We start from the raw sequence: 16,649 nt of genomic DNA, 5'->3' as shown, positions 1-16,649 counted from the left end.
AGGATTAACTGATTTAAAAAAAGACTAAGGCCCACTTAATTTTCTTTTGTGAACACTTATGAAATTTCCAGGACTGTGCACATTCTGATGACTTGTAGACTGTGTCAATATAAAATTTCTTTCGATTCCTCAGAGGCAACTGAATCCAGAGATGACATTTTGAAAATAGTTCAAATGTCAAATGGAAGTTTAAACAAAAGCAATTAGTCAGGAGAATTTCAACCATGGTTGGACTTCAGAAAGGTGTAAGTGCTTTTTGCTACAAAAGGAGTTCAGAAATCCCTGAGCAATGTTAATAAATGATACATATTATCCAAAGCACGTATTTCCTTCCTCCCTCCCTCCCTTCCTTCCTTCCATGTTTCCTTAGAGCATCTGCTGTGTGTAAAGCACTGTTATTGGAATGGAAAACAACTCCCTATTTCCCACTGTACCCTGGTGCCTACTGCAGTGTCTGGCACACAATAAGGGCTCAATAAACAACACTGAATGTTGAATAAATGAACAAGTAAACAAATGATAAGTAAGAAACACCCCTTTCTACTCTGAAGACTCTTGTTTTCTTATAATACAAATGCCAGCACATTTCTTATACTATGAACAGCCTAAAAAAAATAACAGAACATTTACTTGGCTTTGCTTGCTTTTGCCACAGATAGCTTGGATGCTGGCAACCAGAAAACCGTACCAGAAGAAAACTAGAAATCACCGCAGAGATTAGCTAATAGGAATCCAAGTAGACAGTGAAAAATGAAGTTGCATAATTGTAGGGAAAGCCTAGTAACTATGACCTATGTCAAAAAAAAAAAAAAAAAAGAAAGAAAAGAAAAAAAGAAAATCATCCAGAATGCTGTGATATACAAAGGTACTTATATTTTTAAAAAAAGTATAGCATGGTTTCCTTTAGGACAAGAGGACATCAAGCAGGAACGATGCTTTGAAGGTACATGAACAGTCTGAAGGGACAGAAATTACTGGAATAAAAACGTTCTCCCTCATCCACAGGGAAAGCTTCAGAGCTCATAAGGTTTATGTGACAGGAGATTCATGAAAAGAAACCTCCCTTACCATCTTATCATCTATGATTAATTTTGAAAATAAAGTGGGCTTTGAAAATAATTTGTTTCCAACAATTTTCTTTTACTGGAAATGGACCAGAATCGTACCATCCCACATGGTGTTTATACAGAAGCAGCCTCTTCACCAAAGCAGTCAGTCCAGGAAAGGAGCAAAAAACGGCCCTGTGATCACTGAAATTAACGCCACAAAGCCTGTTACTGATGCTGTGCACTTGTACTCTGTGGGAGGGGTCTTCAAGGTCACTCTTCGGAGCCTGGTGAGTCTCAGCCTACTTACTATTCGAATCCCTTACGTATATGATGTCTCAGCAGATGAGAGCATCAAATTAGAAGACAGAGCCCTGGGAGAGAGAGGCATGCTGATAACAGAAGCCAGTGCTGTCAAGCTGAGCTTAAGTGAGGAAGCCCAAACAGTAGTACATTTGATGGCCCCAGACACCCATTAAGATTCCAGAGGGAAATCCTGTATCCACGACAGACTACGTGATTCGCAGGGCCCAGTGCAAAATGAAAGCACCAAGCCTCGTGTTCAAAAATTATGAAGCATTTCCAGATAGTGCCAGCAGAGCATTAAACCATACAAGTGGCCCTTCTGAACATGTGCCTTAGGTAACTGTCTGGGTTGTAGGCCCATGAAACCAGAACTGCTGGTATCATCATGTTCAGCATACTACGCGTGCCGAGTTGAAAGACGCATTTAATACACTTTAGAAAGTGATCCAGAAACACAGGTGTTTTATTGTAGTTTTGGCACTTAAAGATTTTTTTTTAATTGAAGTATAGTTAATTTATAATGTTGTGTTAGTTTCAGGTATACAGCAAAGTGATTCAGTTTTATATATATATATATATATATATATATATATATATATATATATATATATATATTCTTTTTGAGATTCTTTTCCATTATAGGTTATTACAAGAAATTGAGTATAGTTTCCTGTGCCCAGTAGGTCCTTGTTGTTAACCTATTTTATACATAGTAGTGTGTATATGTTAATCCCAAACTCCTAATTTATCTCCCCATCCCGCCCCATTGCTATCCCCTTTGGTAACCATAAGTTTGTTTTCTATGTCTGTGAGTCTATTTCTGCTTTGTAGATAAGTTAAAGGGTTAAACTTCAGTTACGTGGGAAAACCACTTACGTGTAATTCCTCTATCTTGGGAAGTACTAGATATGACTAAAATTCCAACATGTAACTTCAATAACAAGCTCCAGATTCAGCCTCAAACATGGGTTTTCCCTTTGTTATAAAGTGGTTTTTTGTCTTGTAAAAACAGCCTGTTTGTTCTTTTAGGTCTGAGAAGTTTCCTATTTCTTTGTGTTCCTCCCACACCTATGCACAGAGTCCCAAATCCACAAAGGCGTATTATATCAGAGAGGAATGAAAACACAAAATAACATAAGCCATTTACTAATTATGATAACCCAGCAAAGCATTGATAGAGATCTATTGAAACCATCTCTAGTATTTCTAAACATATGCATGTAGATATAAATCCACCAGGTATATTTGATTAACTATAAAAGTGAGACTTCGGAGACTGATTATCAAAGCCCACTTTACATTGAAAATCATTTCATTGGACACTAAAAACACTTAAATACAAAATTATAGAAATATGTCTAAATCTAGTTTCATAATAAACCATTTTAATAAATAACCCTATTTCCCGTGCATGAACATCATTTCTTCAGAGAAAAGCATTTCTCACTGTGACAGAAAACAATTTAACTAAGTAAAAAAATGAACAATTTAGTATGTATATAGCCAAGATAAAGTATGTCTTTATAAAATAGGAAATTTTACAGAGAAGAGAAATTAACTTAAGTGGTAGGAAGTAATATTGGATTTGTCTTCCTTAACTGAAGTATTTGTAATGGCAACATATTTAAAAACGGTGCACGGGCAAGGGCTCAGCACTTTCTGCCTGTAATAGTAAGTTTCTAAAGTGATGGATTTATTTTACATCTCCTCACTCATGATCTCAGATGTTTTCCTTCCGAAAATAACCTATAAATATTATAACCATTTATTATTGCTGGAAAAATGTCCCATATAAGCCCTTAATATTATTTACTTAATCTATTCATTTTAAAGCTGTGTGACAGCAGCAATGAATGACAGCTGATGGTGAAATAATTCTGCACTATGAGATCTTAAAGAGTAGGGTTCTTGTTTCATCATCCTTGGACCCTCTATGCCTAGCACAGTATACTGGTGTACAGTAAGCACTCGTAAAGAAATGAACATTTAGTATATATCTGATGCCTTCAAGGCATTTAATCAGACTGATTCTTCGTCAATTTTCAAGAAAGGATTCTTTATAAAGCACATTTTGATGAAAGTCAAGAATGTTGAATGCATTTAATAATAACTATGATAGCTAACATTTGTTGAGCGCTTCATATGTACAAGGCTTAGTTAAGTGCTTTATAAAATACATTGATCTGTTAAATCCTAGCAACAACTGAGTTAGTATCCCCGTTTTCCTGATGGACAACCTGATTCATAAGAGGTTAAGAAACTTGTCTATCATCACCATAAGGTTAGTATGTGAACGAGATGGGGCGCCAATCCAGGAAGAATCCATGCTTCTCATGGGTGTACTTGGCGAATTTCACAGGGTGAAACTCTGAGAAAACAGGTGGTTATCATGCACATCTTGTTCAAAAGATTAAGGATAAATGGGGTTGTCTAAAACAGGATAATTTGCTTTTAACAGAATTCTTGGCAAATTTTCCTATGGAACACTACAGATAAAATTTAAACCAGCAAATATCCATCTAAGAACTATTAATAAAGAGAGACAGGGCTTAATCCAAGCACATGCTGGAGACCACAGATATTTTAGGTCATGACCCACAGAATTTCACAAATAAAAGATGAAAAGTGATGGTCAACATTCAAGCTAATGTAGATGAAAAATCCCAGCAATAATGTGACTTATAAAGACAAACGCCTTTCACTGATTTCTCCCGTAATTACTAAATCTAAAGGCTTCTTCTAGGCTTTAACCTTTGTGCACAACCGACATTAGAGAACATTTCTTTTTTCTTGAGCCTCTCTCCTGACTTGGTTTCCACAGCAACAGTCTTTTATGGTCCTTTCATTTACGAAAGAGACACCTATATCAAACTTTAATGGAAAAAGTATGTATTATTACTGCAGGGTACATTAGAGAATCTAAGGGCAAAGAGAACAGCTGAATGTCACTAACACCTGGACCAGCCATTGGAAAGCCTTCAGTGTCAAGCCTATCAGAGCCTGTCTGTCTCTCCCTCAGCTGCTTCGTGCTCACAGCCTCTGTCTTAGTCCGTTTGGACGGCTCTAAGAAAATATCATCAACTCACTGTTTTATAAACAACAGATTTATTTCTCACAATTCTGGATGATGGAAGTCCAAGATCAAGATGCGGCAGATTTGGTGTCTGGTGAAGTCCCACTTCCTGCATCTTCTAGCTGCATCCTCACATGGCAGAAGGGGAGTGGGATCTCCCTGAAGTTTCTCTTATAAGACACTAATCCTATTCATAAGGGCTCCACCATCATGACGTAATTACTACCCAAAGGCCCCACCTTCAAATACTACCACATCAGTGATTGTTTCAACATATGAATTTTAGGGAGACACAAACATTCACCCACAGTTGACAGGTTTACAACTCTTCAATTCCACCCCCACTAGAAATTATCTCTGAATCCCAGCAATAAATTCCTGGGAGAGAGAATCTAGGTCCCAGTGTCAAGAAGGGAAGGATTGGGGGTCAGTACTCAGAGAAAAGGGATGATGTGGGCTACACAGATATCTCTAATGTTATTTATAACAAGGATCTTCTCTGTGAGATTTCAAGCCTGATGCTCATTTTCACTACACCCCGAAGACTGTCTTCACCTCTTGTGTTCACCTCTTCTCGGAGTTACCAAGTTCCAGTTAACTGTATTTCTATTCTGTCTCTCCTATCAGTCCCCTTCTTTTCTTCCCTTCAATGTCACTGTCACTTAAAGACTCAAAGACTTAATCATACAATACGGATGCCAAATTAGCTAAAATAAACTCCATACATATGAAGACAATATCACTTTACATTTACTGAGAATTTACTACGTGCTAAATGCTTATTAAAGTACTTTACATATATTAACTCATCTAATCTTGGTGGCGAGCCAGTTCATTAGTTAATGAACTTATCCCCATTTTCACAGTGGAGTAAACTGAAGCTCACAGAGGTTAAGTAATGTGTCCAACATCACACAGCTAAGAAGTGGTAGAGCTGGGATTCAAATGCAAAGACGTCTGATTTCAGTGTCCAACCTCTTGGACACTACTCCTTGTGGCTTCTTTCCTCCCAGTGTTATTATGAAGCCCGACCATGATAATGAATGGCAAAGTGCTAAACAGACATTTGTCCTTGTGCTATTAAGTCACGAGACTACTATCAGTAACTCACCACAGGTTGGTTTTGTAATTTTATTGTTAGATTTCCATATGCTTTCCTAGAATAATCTACCTCAACGTGAATAAAATTTATGGATTTTTAAAACACTTGTTCATTTTTATAAGAATGTCGAGAAACTAGGAACAAAGTCATTTAAAAATGACAGTGAATACCAAGACCAGACTATAAAGTAGCAACAATACTAAAACTGGACTTTGGGTTCTCAAGGTCAATGGTGAAACTACACTTCATCCTGTATTTACTTTTCAGGTAGAAAATTCCAGTGCTTTGAAAGAAAAGTGCTTCCAGAGAATCCACTTTAAATGATTGAAAAGTGACAAAATAAATGAGACTCTGATGAGATTCTGATTTATGAAGCACACCAATGACATTCAGTAGTAACTTCCACATGGCCTTGTGAGTTACATAAAAATACTCCCACAATTGGCCCTGTGGGGCATGAGAGCACCAGCCAGGGATGATCTTTCAGGAGTCCTGAAATGATTATAGCAACTCAGTGCCACACAAATCTCTCAGCACATCCCCTATCCCTTTTATTTATTTATTTTTAAAATTTTCATTAGAGTATAGTTGTTTTACAGTATTGTATTCGTTTCTACTGTACAGCAAAGTGAATCAGCTATACATATACATATATCCCCTCTCTTTTGGATTTCCTTCCCATTTGGGTCACCACAGAGCATTGAGTAGAGTTCGCTGAGCTCTACCATAGGTTCTCCCATTAGTTATCTATTTTATACATAGTATCAATAGTGTATATACTATCCCTTTTAGAACTCCCCACATCATTAAACTTAACCAGATCATAAGTACTGCAAAACAAACAAAAACGACCTATCTAACTAAAGCCTGGATTGACTAATGCAAATACTGCTAAAATTCTTAGGTTCCACCATAAGAGATATCATATGATATTTGTCTTTCTCTGTCTGGCTTACTTCCCTTAGTATGATAATCTCTAGGTCCATCCGTGTAACACTTATATATGGAATCTAAAAAAAAAATGATACGAATGAATTTACATACAAAACAGAAATAGACCCACAGACATAGAAAACAAACTTACAGCTACCAGAGGCAAAGGCGAGGGAGGGATAAATGAGGAGTTTGTGATTAACAGAAACACACTACTATATATAAAATAGATAAACAACAAGGACCTACTGTAGAGCACAGGGACCTCTACTCAGTATTTTGTAATAACCGAGAAGGGAGAAGAATCTGAAAATATATATATATGTATGTATAACTGAATCACTTCGCTGTACACCTGAAACTAACACAACATTGTAAATCAACTATACTTCAATAGGAAAAAAATCTGAACAATATATTTAAAAAAAAAACTGGAAAAAAAACCCTGCTAAATTCTTAACATTTGGTATAGTAAGAAGAGCACAACATACTAGGAATCCTTGGTTATGCCAACCACCTTTACTCCCTCAGGAGAACTCAAGCTTCCCACCTGTGCCCTTGGACTGCCCCTTGCATAGTTTCCAGGGCCTGCTGTAAAGAAGTACCACAAACTTGGCGGCTGAACACAGCAGAAACTTCTTCTCATACAGTTCTGGAGGCTAGAGGGTGAGAATCAGGGTGTCAGCTGGGCCGTGCTCCCTCTGAAGGCTCTAGGGGAGAACCTTTCCTTGTCCTTTCCTGTCTTCTGGTGGATGCTGGGAATCCTTGGCATTCCTTGGCCCGTGGCAGCATGCCTTCAATCTTTGCCTCTGTCTCCAACTTCCCATGGCCATCTTCCCTCTGTGTCTGTGTCTCTGTGTCTAGCAGTCCTTCAATTAGGGTCCACCCTAATGCAACAGGACCTCATTTTAACTTGATTACATTTACAAAGACCTTATTTCCAAATAGGGTCACATTCATGGGTACAGGGGGATTAGGACAGCAACATGTCTTTTGGGGGGACCCAATTCAACCCCTAAATACCTGCAAAACAAAGAGTGTGAACAATCATCGAAAAGAATTCCCTGAGCACCAGAGTCCCCAGATCATTAATGCATTCATTGAGTTGCTCACGTCTTCACTTTCAATGGCATATGTCTTTAGCATTGGGTACCATTAATCAGAGCAACCCTAGTTCTGTATGACCAGCTGGGTGACCTTGGGCAGGTCACCAAGGTGCCCAGAGGCCCAGTTTCTTCCCAGGACTGTGGTGAGAGCTAAATTAGATAATATGTGAAAACACAGGTCTGGCTCGGGCACAGAGCAGACCCGCACTCTGGCTTCCCTGGCTTAAGGTTCCTCTTCCCACCTTTCCATCACCCCTGGGAGGGAGGGGGCATACACCAGGGAGTATCCAGGAGTCCCCCTAACAATGTCGGGGAAGAATGAAGAGAGGCGGGCAGTGGTTTCAATTAAAATTCACTGTTTCTCTCAGAACAGAAGAAAGTAATAAACCAAGGCAGTAAATTACTGCTGTGGAATTAATGCCCAGATAAAAGAAATAAAAGGGAAATTTACGACCTTAATCAATCTCCTTTTTTCATATATACATATAACTCCATCATCTGCTTTATTTACATGACTCTATCACCCTCCCAAATAATTCTCAGTAATTTCCAGCAGCAGCTACGCCTGCAGCTGAGCCCCCAGGAGCAGGCTGGGTATCTACCGGAAATCTAGGAACACCGTCCCTCCCTCCCACCCCTTCTCAGTGGGCTAGAGGACATGGAGGAGCACGGAGGCCCAAGCAATATCGCCAGCCACACAGAATGAGCAGCTTACATCCCCTCGGGGAGGCGCCTCTGAGCCACCTGCACGCCCAGGGTCGGTTCCCAGCCAGGCATCTCTTCCCTCCCGCTCCTGTCTGTTCAGTCTTCCCTCCCTTTTACCCAAGTTCCTCATACCTGCCTGGAATTCAATTTTATGAAAGTCAAGACCTGAAACTCTTTTTTTTTTTTTTTTAAGAAATTCACATTCTTATTTATTGATTGATTGATTGATTGATTGCTGTGTTGGGTCTTCGTTTCTGTGTGAGGGCTTTCTCTAGTTGTGGCAAGTTGGGGCCACTCTTCATCACGGTGCGCGGGCCTCTCACTATCGCGGCCTCTCTTGTTGCGGAGCACAGGCTCCAGACGCGCAGGCTCAGTAGTTGTGGCGCACGGGCCTAGCTGCTCTGCGGCATGTGGGATCTTCCCAGACCAGGGTTCGAACCCGTGTCCCCTGCATTGGCAGGCAGACTCTCAACCACTGCGCCACCAGGGAAGCCCCTGAAACTCTTTTTTTTCCAAGTAACAGTCACATTAACTCAAAGATCCGAATCTGTTTCTCATCAATGCTGTTGCCTAATTTGCAGACCCGTCCATCGAAACGCGACTCAATTTGGGGGTCAAAGTTTTCGTTCCTATTACTGACGGTGGCACCAGTTGGCAAAGTCTTCGCAACCTATGGGGTATCCAAGGACGGTGATCTGAGACACTGGTCTAAGGCCCCACAAATCTACCAGTTCCCTGGGGCTTCTAAATGAACACTGCATCCTTACAAGGGATGCCAAAGACCTCAGAGAGCCTTAATCTAGATACAGGACTTCAGACTCCCCAACTGAGGGCAAAAGGATTTTTTTTTTTTCACTCCCTTTTATTCCAGGGAAGTAACAATCCTCATATTTATCTGTCAGAAGGCTGACATTAAGCAGGAACAGGATTTGGAGCTACTTAAGTATTTCAAGGGAATAAACTCTGGGACCCTCAAAATAACCCCTTGACGCTGTTTTCTGAAGAACGCTGTGCAAAACCGACTTTGATGAGAATTCTGTCCAAACACTCAGCGTTGAGAAAACAATAACTTCCTCCACTTTCATTCTGTTGGAAGTTTTGTTATTGTGTTGTTCTTTTTTTGCTAATGGATTTGATTTCAAATATTCATAAAGCCTTTAAAATACAAAGAACCTGGAGTGAGAGGGAAGTGAGAGGCAGCTTTGGATTTCTTCCTTTTTTATTTTATATCATTTTATTATTGTTAATAATAAATAGTTGCATCTGTTTCTATATATAGATATACGCACACAAGCACTTTTTGAAAATGTTAACAATACCACCACACCTCCCTAATTAGTTACTCATTTTGTAGGGTGTTTTGTTAAGGGCAAGTGAAATAGAGTCTTGGAAAATATTCCACATTAGTTCTGTGGTTTTCAACAGGGGCAATTTTTACCCCAGGGGATGTTTGACAATGTCTGGAGGTATTTTGGCTGTCACAACTAGGGGAAGGGGCACTACTGGCATCTCGTAGAGACCCAGAAATGTTGCTAAACATCTTATAATGCCTAGCACAGCTCCCAAAACAAAGACTGATCCAGTCCAAAATGTCGAAAGTATTGAAGTTGAGAACCTCTGAAATCGGTATTTACATTCACAACCAGCATTCAAAAAAAAAAAAAAATCAAGCCACAGGAAGGCAGAGCCTCACTCCACTCTAGGTGAAAGCACGTTCTCCTTTGCAATGTCCCCCTCTGCACCCTCAGAACCCCCCCACCCCCAGTCCACACTTATGAGTTGATCAAATGGGGAAATGCACAGTCTCCCCAGTGACACAATGACAGTGCAGAAAAGTTCCCTTTGTCCTTGTTCATGTGAAGCACATTCACAGGGATGCAAAGGTCACTGCTGAATTTAAACAACCTCCTGTGATAAATCTGCATGAGGCCGATTTGTTCTACTGGACGCGTTGGATTAAATGAACACAATTTCATGTTCTATAGGACAAGGCCTCCTTTCATGGCTGAAAGAAGGAGCGAGGGTGATTTACAGTCTCATACATACTTATTCGCTACATTATCTGCTTTGTGCCTGGACTTATGAATATCAACTCATCATCCCGCGGTCATTTCTACCCATTCAGGAGAATTTAGCTTTCCATTAGGAAGGAACAAGGAACAAGAGACTGTAACAAGAGATTTCTGCAATGTTCACTTGAAAGAAAAATCATCAATATTTGTCCCCTTGTCCTTCACCTTGTGTGTTTTTTTCTTTTTCATCTCTGATGTTATAACATAAAGCCAGGTCTCCTTCTGTTTTCCAGGAAAAAGTGGTTTGTTAAGCAGATTATCCCCAAACAGAGCTGGACATCAACAGAAGGCTTAGCTTACTTATGATACCAGATTATTTTTTTTTTTTTAATTTATTTATTTATTTTGGCCGTGTTGGGTCTTCGTTTCTGTGCGAGGGCTTTCTCTAGTTGTGGCAAGTGGGGGCCACTCTTCATCGCGGTGCGCGGGCCTCTCACTATGGCGGCCTCTCTTGGGAGCACAGGCTCCAGACGCGCAGGCTCAGCAGCCGTGGCTCACGGGCCCAGCTGCTCCGCGGCATGTGGGATCTTCCCAGACCAGGGCTCGAACCCGCGTCCCCTGCATTGGCAGGCAGATTCCCAACCACTGCGCCACCAGGGAAGCCCGATACCAGATTATTTTTAAGCACCACTCTCTTATGAGCCATCGCTCTTTTTATAATGATAAACTAATATCAAATGTTTGTTGATTCATTAAAGTATTTCTGAATTCCATTGAGCAACAGATTCTGCTTAATGTTATATATTTGGAAACAAGAGAAGTGTATCCAAACATTAATATAACCCAGATTTTTTATTAGCCACAAGTCTTAGGTATCACAATGTTTTTGCTCATGGACCATGAAAGAGACAGGATTTTCATTTTTCTCTACTTCATACACCTGAAACTAATACAACGTTGTAAATCAGCCACACTCCAGTAAAATTTAAAATAAAAGAGTGTATGGATAAATTACAAAGTTGGCTACCTTGTCCTCCGGTCATCTCTCAGCACTGTGTTACCTCCCTCTTTCATTTCTCTTTGGATACTGAAGTCTAGAGTCTTGCTAACCTAGTTTTCAGCAATGTCAGCATCACATAGGAACTTGGTAGAAATGCAAATGATTGAGCTCCATCCCAGGAATCCGTAGTCTAACAAGCTTGCCAGTCGATGATCATCATGCTGAAATGTGGTCTAGATTTTTCTCTCTCTGTTACTCCTCCAGGTAACACTTACCGGCTTCGTTTTATACCATACACTGAAAGGCAAGCTGATATTATTTATTTATTTGTTTGTTTATTTTTGGCCACGCAGTGCAGCAGGCTGGATCTTAGTTCCCCAACCAGGGATCGAACCCATGCATGCCCCCTGCAGTGGAACCAGAAAGAACAGAGTCTTAACCACTGGACCGCCAGGGAAGTCCCAAGCTGCTATTATTTAGAGTTGGTTAAAAAACTAATGACAGCCAATATTTTAATAAGTTATCCCTCCACTTTGTATAGGGAAAAAATGTCTAAGCCCAAGGGAATCAATCATTAAGGTTAGGCTTTGAGGTATTCCTACAGCACACATGCTTTTGAAGAGGTTCACTTTCTGTCAGCTCCCCTGAGAAGAGGAGAGGGCAGCAACTCTTCCTACACATAAGTATACTTTGGTCAGGTTAATCCCAAGAGGCTCAGACAAAGTGAAAGCAAGCTGAGCTTCACCTCAGCTCAAATATAGGTGGCAATGCCAGCGGTCAGAGCATGGACCAAAGGGAGACATCACAACTGCAGGAAAGAATTTAGAAAGCCCATGCCCTGGCTAGTCAACCGTCAAAAGGTCTGGATTAAGTAAGGCTCACTTCCAGAGACACAGGCTCTCAACACAGCATACCCTAATCCTGGATCTATGTTTAACAGAGGCAAAGGAAACAGAGGCAAAACTAGGTATGGTTTTTCCCTCCAAAAAGTTATTTTATTAGGCCTCTCAAAAGGAAGATATAAGACCCAAGGCTTTTAAAAATCTAAATATCATCAAACAAGAATAAAAGAGATGTGCATAGTTGCTACTTCTAATGTCTTCCAACACTCCAGACATTTATGAGTCTTTTAAAATTCCTTTTCTAATGATATAAAGCCTCTCCAACTAGCTCAAGTAGCAACGGATGGGCTTTCAAGGTCAGCTTAACTTGTTCAGTCCCTGGGTAATTTTCTCGCTTCTCTCTTTGCAGACTGACCCATTCTTCAGGGCCCATTTCAGGGGTCTGCAAAGTCCTCACACCATCCTCTCCTACTCCAGCTGGCACTGAACTCTGCCCCACCCAGACATGTTATCCTGTTCACAGCTTATATTCCACAGAGTTTGACCATTTATTTTTTATAAACTGCCTTACATTCTTGCTAAAGTGCGTAGTATGTGTGATGGCCCTATTTTTCCCATGAGCATAAATTCCCTGAATGCAGTAATGTCTTATACTTCTGTTCTATCACCCATCCCACCAATACCTGGGGTCTAGAACAGCAGTGGCACACAGTAGTGCACAATACACTTTATAAAACCCCATGGAAGGTTCCAGTGCTACACACTGATTAGGAAGGAAAGACATCACCGCCTTTCAAGTATGTCTCGTTTGCAGCAACATGGCTATACCTAGAGATTATCATACCAAGTGAAATAAGTCAGAGAAAGACAAATATCATATAATAGCACTTATATGTGGAATCTTAAAACAATGATACAAATGAACTTATTTACAGAACAGAAACAGACGCATAAACATAGAAAACAAACTTATGGTTACAAAAGGGGAAAGTGGGGGATAAATTAGGAGTTTGGGATTAACAGATACACATTACTATATATAAAACAGATAAACAACAGGGTCCTACTGTATAGCACAGGGAACTATATTCAATATCTTGTAATAACTTATGATGGAAAAGAATCTGAGAAAGAATATATATATATGTATGTATAACTGAATCACTCTGCTGTACACCTGAAACTCAGACAACATTTTATTTTATTTTTTTATTTATTTATTTATTTATTTTTTTTTTTTATAATTTTTTTTTTTCCCCTACTTTATTTATTTATTTATTTATTTTTGGCTGTGTTGGGTCTTCGGTTCGTGCGAGGGCTTTCTCCAGTTGCGGCAAGCGGGGGCCACTCTTCATTGCGGTGCGGGGACCGCTCTTCATCGCGGTGCGCGGGCCTCTCACTATCGCGGCCCCTCCCGCTGCGGGGCACAGGCTCCAGACGCGCAGGCTCAGCAGCCGTGGCTCACGGGCCCAGCCGCTCCGCGGCATGTGGGATCCTCCCAGACCAGGGCTCGAACCCGTGTCCCCTGCATTAGCAGGCAGATTCTCAACCACTGCGCCACCAGGGAAGCCCATCATTTTAAATCAACTATACTTCAAAAACAAAGACAGTGGGGTTCGGGAGAAGTGTGCTTGCAACTCACACAAACTTGACTCTAGTGGGGAAAACAGGATGATTAATAATAATAAAAACAACAATATTTATCGAGTGCTCCAGTAAATGCTGGCATGCTGGCGCTGTGCCAAATGGTTCCCATACCGCAGACATGACTACAATAAACATTCTGAAATCCTAGAGGAACTTCCCACACCTGTTCCCCAATTCAGCCTGGATGACCACTCAGCAGCCAGCTTGGATTTCGTTACAAGTGCTGGAAGGAAGCATTTAAGTTCCTGCTCACGCAGAGAGACAGGTGAACACCAGCCTGCCGGGTGTCTCCCGCTCAGAGCACGTGGGTAGGACTCCCGTTACTGACTAGCTAAGGCCCGCGCATGCCGGAAGCTGCCTTTGATTGAAATCACCTGTTCAGCCTGGAATTAATCAAGGGTTCTCTGTACAGGCCAGAAAGGACCTCAGAGCCTTACAGCTTTTGTTTTCCTTCTTAAGCCACAGGAATTACTAAAGAAAGTCCACAGACTACTGACTCTAAGTGATTTTAGGTCTGGTAGGAAAAAAAAAAACAAACACACAGTTCTTTAGGTAGAGAACAGAGAGTTCATTAGAGAAATCTCTCTCCCTTTCTGGGTCCCGGATATCTGTTATCTGCTGCAAGCTGTGGACCCTAAGTATTGACATTATTCGAGTTCGCATTAATCATGTTAATCTTTATTTATTATGTAGCACATTGCCAAAGCAAAATGGAACCCTATAAATTTCAGCTCTACCACAGAGGAAGGAACGAAAGGTCAGTTTACCAGAGTCCACGACCAGTGGAAAAACTCTAAAGCATAAATATTACCTAAATATACCAGTTAGGTACACCTCCCCCTTCATTCCTGAAAAATGTTACATTAACGTAACTATTGCAGACAAAGGACTTTAGAGAGACAGGAAGTATGCCAAAAATTAAACCATCTCTTTGGAGAGGTTGTTGAATCGGATGGAAATTGCTCCATAGGCAGCATTATATTTAGAGCAACAAGCTTAACAAGGGTTGCACCAGGCTCGTGGTTCTGCGAATCTCAATAGAAATAAGAATAGTAATAACATGATTCTTCTAGAACTTTGTAGTTCACCAATGGCCTTCAAACATATCATGAATTCAGACTTCTTGAGCAACTCGTATGAAGTAAGCAAGGTCATTTTCATTTTCTAGATAAGAATCTGAGGTCCGAGGAGATTAACTGATTTGCCTGTAATCAGAGTTACAGCAATCAGGATGGGGTATCAACTTTCTTTGCACAGTTTCACTGTGCCAGGCACCGTGGTAAGCATTTTACTTGAGGACCGCTTTATGCCTTGCAACTATCCTTTCTCACTAAAAACCGAAGTTCAGAGAGGTTCAGTAACCTGCCCAAGCTCACAGAGCCCACAGAGTGTCTGATTTAGTCTCTGTTTTCCCTGCTGTGTTTGATGGTGTTTCCCAGTTAGGAGTGCAGAGCAAGGGTTTGAAAACCAGGACTTCTAATCCCAAATGCTACCCTCCTCCATGAAACACTCCCTAACTACCACTCTTGCCCACCCCATATTGAGTAAAACTCCTCTACCATAATCAATTATTGCAACCTTTCACTCTATCATAAATATTTGTCAGTTTAGTAATTTCACGTACCTTGGGTCCCTGATAGGCTTGGGCCATCTCTTAAGTTTATAACTCTCTCTATAAGATCCTGTTTGGAAACTAGTAGGCACAATAAATGCTTGGTGAATGACTAAATGGATAAACAAAATCCAGTGTTTTCTTGTTGTGTGTCTGAGAATTACAAAGTGTGCTATATGTTCCTTTTAGACTATTAGAAAAGTTGGTCTAAAATGTCATTCCTGGCACAAATCCTTTTTAAAAATCTACAGCTAGGACAGAGAAATTATACATATGATCAAGGCTCTTATGTAATACAGTCCAAATTTCGATAATACAGGAATTTCTGAAAATCCAAGGGCAAACTTTTCAAAGCTAGATAAAAGACAGCTTTAGTTTCATGAGTCTCCATGTTCTTCTCTGCAAATACTGCGTGGTCTATGGTCTTCACTTCCAGTCCATATTCCTCCCTGTGACATTTATTCTTTCTTTAATTTCAGCCATGAGTGGAGGAAGAGACCAGTTGACATTGCCCTTGTGCAGTGTCTTTTGTAAAAGCGGGTGCTGGGTTCACTCTTACTGAGTCAAGTGCCAATGTAATCAAGAGGGAGGATTCGGAATATGACTTATGACTGGGGTGTTTCAGGCTCCACAGGGGCTGTGAAATGTGAAGACGTCTATGCCCTCAACTTCTTTCCTGTGACTTTTTTTGTCTTTGTTCTTTTTCCCTCTTGACTTTCTCAAGTATCTGAATTCATTTCTCTGTCACCATATTACACAGAGCTCTTGGCTACAGTGAGAAAGTGAATCAGGAGGGTGGGGGTCCTCACGTGCATGGGAGGCTCCCCGTACTTAACGGGGTGCTGAAAGGATGGGCGTAGCTCCAGTTCTCTGAGTCTTCTCCTTCAAGTTCAAGGACGCCTGAATCAGACACTGATAGCTGATGACCACTCTCTGTCTTCTAATGAAATTAAAGTCAGATCCTGATTCAACACTATTCAAATGCTAAACTCTGCTTAACAAAATGACTGACCCACTCATAATTAGAAAAAAATCAATAGTTTCAAAAATTCCCTTGGCATTCTCTTTAAATTATGTTAATGGGAATCTGGCATTTATAAAACGCTCGGTGTCAGTTATATGTTTCTACTTGAACAAACATGAGCAGGAGAAATAACTATCAACTCGATCAGTACTTTGTTAGGAAAGTGGGGCATGTCCCAACCAACAAACATCAACCACCTAGCCTAACTTTTGACCAATATCAACTCACCCAGAGTGAGATA

At 40.5% G+C, this 16,649-nt stretch overlaps 1 protein-coding gene across 6 annotated transcripts in view; it reads right to left on the bottom strand.

Annotated features, from left to right (window-relative positions):
• The window catches only part of FAT3 (FAT atypical cadherin 3), a 717,681-nt gene that overhangs the window by 378,521 nt on the left and 322,511 nt on the right, over window positions 1-16,649 (bottom strand). The window lies entirely within an intron of this gene.

The sequence above is a fragment of the Balaenoptera acutorostrata genome, chromosome 9, assembly GCF_949987535.1.
Source record: "Balaenoptera acutorostrata chromosome 9, mBalAcu1.1, whole genome shotgun sequence".
NCBI lineage: Eukaryota > Metazoa > Chordata > Mammalia > Artiodactyla > Balaenopteridae > Balaenoptera > Balaenoptera acutorostrata.
This window is presented reverse-complemented; position numbering and strand designations above follow the sequence as displayed.